Raw genomic sequence first — 10,048 nt, forward strand, 5'->3', positions numbered from 1 at the left:
GCGTGTGCCCCCGTGTTTCACCGCTAGGTGCCACGGCTAGTGACCGAGTGTGCCACCGCTAGGTGCCACGGCTAGTGACCGAGTGTGTCACCGCTAGGTGTCATGGCTGTCCCGCAGAAGCCACCCTGTCGGCACAGCCCGGGAAGCAGCCAGGGTGCCCCGCTCTCGGCAGCTGTGCGAAACCACACAGCGCTGACAAAACGCCTGCCCTGCCTGCAGGGAGGACCCCGAAGGTGGGAGAATTTAGGCTGCACCAGAGCCGTGGTCTGGCTCAGCGCAGCGCAACGAGGGGAGGGAATTGAAGGTGCAGGACTGACTTTTCAGATTGACTTGAAAAATTGTATTCACAAGGCAAACCGTCTCATAAACAGGGTCTGCATAGCCCAGATGTCCCAGTGTAGTCTGTGCACGTGGTCCCAGAAAATTAGTATTTCTTTTACATGATTAATGAGTGTTGTAGCGGGTGCTTCTGGTCACAAGTTTCATGCATGTCCTGCAGTGGTGTTATTAAGCCTTAAACTCATTCCCTTCCAAAAACAGCCTTCCCCACTTCATGTTTACACCCTGTGTGTTGGTTTGGGCTGGGATATTTTTTCTAGCTAGTATGGGGCTGTGGTTTGGATTTGTGCTGGAAACAGTGTTGATAATTCAGGGATGTTTTAGCTACTGCTCAGCAGGACCCACACAGAGCCAAGGCCTTTTCTATTCCTCACTCAGCCCACCAGCAAGAGGACTGGGGGTGCACCAGGAGCTGGGAGGGAGCACAGCCAAGAGAGCTGAGCCTGACTGACCAAAGGGATAACCCAGACCAAGTGACATCATGTTAGGCCGATAAAGCTGGGGAAGAAGGAGAAAGTGTGACACATTTGGTGTTAAGACATTTTTCTTCCCAAGTCACATGTGATGAAGCCTTGCTGTCCCGGCAATAACTGAAGAGCTGCCTGCCCATGGGAAGTGGTAAATGAATTTTTGTTTTGCTTTTTCTTTGCCTATTAAACTATCTTCATCTCAACCCATGAGTTTTCTTACTTTTACTCTTCCAATTCTCTTCCCCATGCCATCAGGGGAGGATGGGCAAGCAACCACGTAGGGCTGAGCTGCTGGCTGGAGTTAAAGCACAGTATTCTGCTTCCCCACAAAAGGAAAAGTGACAAATGCTTTGCACACTGTAATTTCCACCCAGATCATAAATCCAGCATTTCAGAGATATGGTCCCTGAAAGGATTTTTATATGAGGTTTATATAATCAAGTGTTCAGCCAGGTTATGCTGGAGATTTTATACAGCTAGGCTGTGTCCATGACGAAGGAGGCAGCTCATTTACTCCATCCCTGAAGCTTTCTCTTCCTTGCTACCAAGCAGCCTGTAGGTCTCCTGCTCTCTTTTAGCACCATCCACATGCCCACATTCAGCCAGCCCCTCTGTTTACTTTCCTAGTGCTGGAGCTAGGATTACCCTCACTGTGAGGCTGTGTGGATCAGCTGCTTCCCATTGTGATCTGCTTCATTAGTAAAGCTTTTTCTGGGGGTCTGTTTTCAAGATGACATGTGGGAAATGCACACCACCTCCAGTAATGTAAATTAATAGCAATTGAGCTGTGTGAGAGATTCCCTGTGAGCTGCTCTGCAAAAACAGTCCTGCAGCACATGTCAGGAGTCATTAACACATCAGCTGCACCACATCCAATGCTCTGAAAAAGATTTAGGAGGGACTAATCCCTCCAGTGGCAGAACTGTGTTGGCCTTTAGCAGAGTTACATCATGGGTGAATTTAGCCTCCATTGTCCAACATCAGACAGACTTGGCACCATAGGAATCACGATGACAATAGCAGATGGGCTTGACACGCCTGAGTATCACTGGTTCCCATCCTCCTGTCATTTCAGAGGGAGGTCCTGAGCCCACTCGATTATCTGACTGTGTTCAGAGAACTGAAGTCAACACAGGGAGCGCACAGTGGGCTGCACCCTGGCATAAGCCTTCAGGCAGCCTAGCAGATTTTCTGTCTTCTAATTACATACATCATTTCTGATGACAACTTAATGATTTTTATTTTCACTCAAGAGTCACTAAATGGGCTAACTGCTGTGATTCACTGTGATTTGGCATACAAGGACAGGGACTGGGGAACAAAAGAAGAGTGTAGGCTGTCATTTCACAATGCAAGCACAGGATGCATTCAACTTCAATAATTTGTGTTTGCATTTATGACATTTTGCCAAGAGTTTTGGTTGACTGCAAGAGGAGATTTGCTGCCTTTATCACAGAATGGAACCAATTAAGGTGTTATTCGCAGTCCTGGTGAGGGGTGACCATCGGCCAGTCATTAAATCTCATTGCACCTCTGAGCATCGTGCCTCCTTTCCATCACCCTTTTATTTGACAGGCTGTCTTCCTTTTTCTGCTTGTAAAGAACCTGGTGAGGTCTCAGCTGGGGCCACCAAGTGTGTCAGTGATCTGATAGCATTGCAAGCTTCTCTGACTTGGAAAGCACTGGTGGCTGTTTGCCTCATGTAGGAGCCAGCATCCCAGGGCACTATCTTTGTGTGAAAACAAGAGAGTTTGCAAATCTGTTTGGATGACTTCACATGGGAAATGCACAGAAGTCAGCGTTAAAGGGATAGGAGAAATGAACAGGACTTGCTGTACTCCACTCAGGGAACAAATTGTCAGAAGTCTGCAATTAAACTTGCAGCAGGAAGCTTTCTGGGGTAGGGCTGCTTTCTGTATCAAGTACTTGACAGTTAAAATTGAAGTCTGTTGAACTTTGCTACATAAATATACATGTGTTTCTTTTCACTTATGAGTCATACAGTCCATTTTACTTGTTTATGTGAGACAAAGCTTTAGGAAATTATTTAAAAAGCAGAAGTGTGGCCACTGATGATGCTAAACATACCTGTCTACAAGGAAACTCAACTAAACATTTGGGAAGAAATGTATTTTACATGCAGACTGTGTTTATTAATTTTATGACAATGTAGCTTAACCAAGAGAGGACTACATCTTTAGAAATTTATTATGCCATTGAAAGGCAGCTGGTCCTCGCATTAAGAAAACACAATGAAAAATACAACATACAAATGCTCAAGCTCTCCTCAGGGAGTTGTGCTCCAGTATGGGCAGCCAGTCCCTTAATGAGTTTTTATTATTGCTGATCTCAAGTCCCTGTGCTATTTGCAGTCTGCAAAATCCTATCCAATGCAAACTTTTTTTTTAAATTATTTTTTTAGGCAGCACACAGGGAAAGAACTCAAACAACTCAGTAATTACCCAGTTATGATCATGGTTATAATCTGAGGACTGGAAAAACCTGCTGGTATGAACTTTTTTGCACGTCTGCTACAAATCCCCAAAATCTCTCAAAAATTTTATAAACTTCTACTCAACTTCAGCATGGGATCACTAGTCAAAACTGATTGATAATTGGCCCAGAACAACAGATTGTATACAACCACTTATCTGGGACACAAAGAACATCTTATAAGCTTCAACTCTCTCCAAGTCAGACTTTTATTTAGCAGGGTTTTTTTGGTTTGGGGTTTTTTTTTAAGGGAGTTTACATTTAGGTCATTCCATCCAGTCTGAGGCAAGTGTCCCAGTCCCAAGGTTACTGATTATTCTGATGATCTTCCTCTCATTTGTCATTACAAACTTCAGATGTTAGTTTTATCCCTGATGGAAGATTATTAACTAAAAAGTCATTTAGTTCATCAGAATTTAGAGGATGGGAATATAGTTGTGATGCTGACTCAAAATTTTTTACTACCAAGTTCAAATGTTGCTACAAAATATATTTTGTGGAAACGAATCCTGTGAAATGCAAGCTTCCATATCTCCATAGCTCCCAGTCACACTGAAAGCCAAGCAGAATACTGTTTCATGCTCTGGAGATGCCCGAGGATCTGCCAAACCTTGCCAATGTTTCATCAACTAAGAGATTTCAGTTTCTGTAGATGGAAAAACTATACCATTGGAATTACACAAGTAACATTGTCACCTTTGAGAAAAAAATCTTCAAAAATAACCCTAAAGGACCAGATAAATATTAATTATGATTGTAAACCCCAAAGTCATCTAGGAGTCTTAAAACACACATTTCCAGTTCATGGCACTCTTACATAACAGAGTTAATTCAGCAGAAGGGACTGGCATACCATTTCCCTCAATCCTATCTTACCCCTCAATTCTGCAGCAAACAACTCTGTAAAATGCAACGAACTCCCATCCACCTCCCACAAAAGCAAACATACCAGAATACCAAAATACCAGGCACTAACTGCCACTACCAACATCCACACAAAATCTCAAAAGCAGAAAAAATAAATGCTGCCTCAATTAATAATGCCCACAATGTATGAAAAAAAAATTGCCTTCAACATGTGGCCTATGAATATCTATTGGAGATGAAACTGTGTCATGTTTGTCTAGAGCCTCTGGATATGAGGGTGTAAATTTCTGGAGAGTCTGCTTCACAGCCTGACATGATGTGGGTTGGCCTGATTTGCTGCGAGAATGAGAATTAGAATTAGAATTAATGTTTGAACATTTATTGCTTGTCAGAGATAGGTAGCTGGGCAGATCATGCTCATCTTGCATTGCTAGGACTGATGGGATGGGACAAGCCTTGCCAAAGGAATAAGACCTCAAGGATTCAGATGAATGTCTTTCTTGGGAGCTTCTCAAGTGAGAAGACCTATTTAATGAGATATCCAAAGTCTGAGCTGAAGGATAGAGTCAGATGAGAGCAAGGCAGGCAACAGCAGAGGTTTTGCACCACACCACAACACCTGTGGGTGGGTAATCTTTCTATTTTCTGAAGGACAGAGTTGCTCTGTGGCAGCCATGACCATAGAGAAGACTGGAGAGAAAACTTCTTTCCTGGCAGACAACTGGTGTCACAGAAATGTGAAATAGGAGCCTGGGACAGGGTTTGTATCTTCCTTCCACTATAACTCTTGTTTTTGTTCATTTAGCCATATTTTCTGCTTACCTGTGGGATTTTCCAGTGTTCCTGAGAAAGTTGTACTACAGCCACGAGGACCAAACAACCCAGACCAAGATGCACTGTCTCAGAGCAAGCCCCTCCAATGCCAACCTTTATAATATCATTGTGTGAGAGAAAAGCAAGCAGCATTTGGTATGGTAAACAGTTTTTCTCTCTTTCTGCCTTTAGAAGAAGGCAATGCTGTTGGAAGAAAGTTGTTAACACAGAAGAACATGGGAAAAAATTTAATCTCTGAAAATTTCAGGAGAATTTCACTAAAGACTTATCTGGTTTATGCACTTATTCTGAAAAAAAAGTTCAGCAAAAACATTTGCATCCACAGATGACATTCTTTGCTAAAACAGCCCTGGTTTAGGTATCAGCATCCCCACAACTGCAATTTCAGCTGTGTTGGGAAGGAGACTTATTTTTTATAAATACAAATGGATACACATAAATACATATTTTACCCATGTGTTTTTCAAATAAAGAAGAAAAGCTTCCCACATGCACAGTAGAAGACCCAGGGAATTCAAGGCTTTCCATGGAAGCTGCTTTTATTTATCCCCATCATACCTTTGAAGGTGTTGGTTTCATCCTGAGGTTGCTGAAACTGTGAACATTTTTATAAGCTGGAAAAACCTTTCTTCTACTGAATTTTAAATAAAGCTCATAATCCATATCATTTCTATGGAAAGGAGCTGGAGGTTCAAATTCTGACTGTTACTGAGGATCCTTGCTACACTTTGTGGGCAGATATGGGGCCAGCTGTAAGTGCAATGCACCCAGCAATTTCCCCATCTGCTGCCCAGGTGCCATGTACATCACCCATGAGATAGACTGGACTGTTCCTGAGCTGTTCTACATGTAAATTTGGGATAGCCTTCAAGAGCACCTGGCAGCCTATGAAATGCTGCATTGATGCTGTCAACACCTTTGGAAGCAGAGGGAAACCTTGACTGGCACAACAACCTCAAGGCACTGTACAGCAGATGACACAAACCTCAGATGAGAAATTCTTCCTCATGGAAAGATGATTTCTGCTCTTGGAGAGTTCAGTATGGGGTATGTTACCAATGCTGCCTGCTCCTCCTGCTCCAATTAATGAAAAAAACTCACATTGTAGCACTCTGAGCTTTCACCATTCATCTACCACTTCCTTCAAACCGTAGAGTAAATTCATTTAATAGGAGGGTTCAGGGCTTTTGCTCTATTACATTTCAGGGGCAGCCAGCAGGAGAGAGATGCAGAAGCCACAAGCATAAGAAGCTTCACGGTGGAAGTCTCCCCCTTTTGTTTATCTCAGAAATACTTGAGTACAGGATGTACTCAAGTAGGAAAAAACACATATGAAGAATCAATAAAGAGACAAGCTTCTAGCAGGGCTAACCCCAAGCTAGTCAACAGAAGAGAGACTCATGGCTCTAGCAGTCAGGCTGTCTTGGTGTGTTGGATATTTTTGATTACATTTCATCTGTTCTGTGCCGTAGCACCTATACTATTCCCAGATTCTGTGTAGTGGCAGAAACAATATTAGGGGACCAATGGTGGACACATCAAAGGAGAATGATAAATGTAATCTTATTTAATATATTTCTCCATCAGGATTTGCTTGCCTCTCCAGGGCCTGTAATGCACCTGAGATGAAAAATCAGATATTCCTGCTGTTTCATGAACTCAAACTGTAATCTGATTTCAAAGTTTTTATCAAATTTTGACTAGTCTAGAATGACTGAATAATACAGTTTTTACTTGGTCCTTCTCCCCATCTGTAGGAAGAGCACTCATGATCCATAGAAGCATATATATATTTTTTTTTTTTATTCTGGAAGACAAAAGGTTATCTGCAGCCCAAGTTACCCATCTGTATTTTATTAGAGCAAATAGACAGACCCGAGATTTCCAGCCAAAATCAACAACCTTGAAAAATACAGTTCTGTTCACCAGCTTAGTCATCTTGAATATTGCCCATTTGATTGGGTTTTGTGCAAAACAAAGAACTGGAAAGAATAGTGTGTGTTGCATTAGGATCTCCACCAAAGTGTAAGGGAAGCCAGAGAAGAAATGACTCACACATTGGGAAGAATTCCACCTGTTCCTATCCAAATTGTGTTTCCCTGTCAGGCTGGAAGCAGCTGATGCACTGGTTCGCATGGGAATATTTTAATCTTGAACAAAATACACATTTAAAGGCACTTCCTGAGTTTGTCCTATTTACTGTTTGTATTTGTGCTGCCCTCTAACCAGCACAGAGCCTGGTACTGCATGACCCCTTCTGCACCCCCAGACTTCGGCACTGCTCCCAGTTTTTAAGGAAATTAAAGGTAACTAATATAAAAAAGGCATTACTAACTCCAGGATTTGGAAAGCCATGGAAGAGGTCCCCTGTGAAAAGGGGTTTATTGAGAAGCAGAAACAATGGGAAATGGATTTGAAGTGATATGCTAAAGACTTTGGACTTCCAAACAAAACCATGCCATACAAAAATAGGCTCACAAGATGTCTACAGTAATGGCCTAAAATTCACTGCCTGGAGACACTTCATGAATGCTTCTTCCAGTAATTGAGAATTGGTTATTAAAAAACTGTTTGATTATGCATAGAAGAATACATAATTATGCACCACCAGTCCCCACTACAGACATCTCTTCCTATTCTGCGTGGCCACAAAAAGAAATGGAGATAGAGACTGACCACAAGCAGGCAGATTTTATAGGCACTGTTTCCAGCTGTTCCTCCAGATGCCTCAGAATCACAATTCTGTGGCTGTGAATCAGCCTTGAACACAGGGAGCCAATAAAGTTGCTCCATTGCATTCCTTTGTTGGTGTCTGAGTGATGGTGAGGAACGGTGGCAGCAACATGTTTCTGCATCACCCCTGATGGCAAGTGAGGGAATTAGGCATGAAGCTGGAATTTGTGGACGTGTCTGCACAGACTCATGCAGGCAGATGTGAGCATGCCTTGCTATGCTATGAACTAACCAAGTATCAGTAAGATGGATGTGATTTTATTGTGCCAGATCTGTACCCATCTCTAAGGATTTCTGTGATTATCTTCTGAGGTCTAGTTTGAATATTACCAATTTGCCTGCACAATCAACATTTCAGACTTACTTAAAAATTACAAAAATAAAGACCATTTTACATTTTTGGATGATTCAGAATAGTGCTATATTCTATGATTACTCCATTTGCTGTTGATGAAAGGAAGGCATTTCACTGGTTCAGTTCTAACAACTGGAATATTGCAGAATGTTCCTACACAGTTGTTTTTCAAATAAAATGAATTGTCTTTAAAATTGGATCCAATGAGCCTTTAGCTTAAAGTCATGAATCTCTCTGTTCATGGCATAGATTTGAGCCAGATGTTTTACATTTTTCATGCCTGAGTCATGAGCTGAATGTCTGACTATTGACCCACATTTTGGAGTGAATACGTCAAGAAACCCTTTGCAGTAACTGTAGTTTCCTGTCAGATGGAAAAATGTTGGAAACTCTTTCTCATGAACTTCTGTCCCTCACTGGCTCCATTTCCTGTCCAAGACCTTTCTAAGTGGGTTGGCAAAGTGACAAGCTTTATCTAACATGCAATCGCTGATTAGGGAAAAAGGGAATGTCAGTGTCAGTTTAGACAAACGATAAGGAAACTTCTTTCCTAGCCCACTTTTTCAGGCACATGGTGAAAGAATCTAAATGCAATTTATGTATCATTCAGGCTAGTGTCCTCAGAGCAGTTATTAGCTAAGATTTCATCTGTACTTGGCAATATTTGGATCTCCAATGCACTTGAGCAGATAAGGTTTTGTAGTGGTAAATAAGAAAAAACCATTATTCTCTATAAACACATATATTCTCTGACTGGGCACAAACAACTCTCTTGTCCTCTCTTAAGCTGTACTTAGGAGCTGTTCAGACCATGTGTCTGTGCCCTCCCATTCACTGTATAGCAAGTTGCTTTTATAAATTCACATGGATGAATTTCATTACTGTACAGACTGTGAGCTCATGTAGTGACAAGGCCATTTAAACCCCTTGGCAGGTTTGGTCTAGCTCTGATCTAAGTTCCAGCTTGCAAAAGACACCAAACAATTTTGCAGGTACAAAGACAAGACATGACAGTCAGCATGGAAAGATCAGATGATATATTAGGAAAAAATCTTTACTGTGGTGGTGATGAGGCCCTGGCACAGGTTGCCCAGAGAGGTTGTGGATGCCCAATCCCTGGAATTGTTGAAGTCCAGGTTGGATGGGGCTCTGAGCAACCAGGTCCAGTGGAAACTGGCCCTGCCCATGGCAGGAGGTTTAGAACTAGATGGTCTTTAAGATACCTTCCAACACAGGCCATTCTATGATTTATGATATTCAGGGAGAACTTCAAGGAGTTGAGCTTGACCAAGCTTTTGCTGGCGTAGAGCCAAATATCAGAACTTTCAACTACTAATTTCTCTTGTCCCCGAAGAGATAATGGTGAGCAGGAAGGTGAAGTAGAAGGAATGGAAGAAAAGTTGAAAATCTCCAGTAGCTCTACACAGGAGTTCAGCACATACTGCAATCACAGCTTTTCTAAAACTTATCTCACAGCTTTTGTCAGCAAAGCAAAACTGGTCACAGAATCATGGAATACTTTGGGTTGGCAGAGATCTCTACAGGTTGTCTAGCCAAACTCCCTTGCCATGGGCAAGCACATCACCTTAGATCAGGTTACTCAGAGCCTTGACCAATCTGACCTTGAATGTGTCCAGGGATGGAGGATCCACTGCCAATCTAGGCACCACTCTCAATATAAAAATATTCTGTGTATCTAGATCAAATCAAGACACCCTCTTTCAGCTTAAAACCATTATTCCTTGTCCTCTTGCATCAGGGTCTGATAAATCATGTGTCCCCATCTTTCCTGTACATCCCCTGGAAGTACTGGAAGGCCATAATAAAGTCTCCCTGGAACCTTCTCCAGGCACTAATGACGTGTTTTTCGATGCAAGGGGGATAACTGCACGGAGAGGCTCTGTAGGAGCACCCCAGCGGTGGCTGTCGCTGCAGGGCTGGCAGCAGGGGACATCTA

This window comes from Geospiza fortis, unplaced genomic scaffold (assembly GCF_000277835.1).
Source record: "Geospiza fortis unplaced genomic scaffold, GeoFor_1.0 scaffold16, whole genome shotgun sequence".
Taxonomy (NCBI): Eukaryota; Metazoa; Chordata; class Aves; order Passeriformes; family Thraupidae; genus Geospiza; species Geospiza fortis.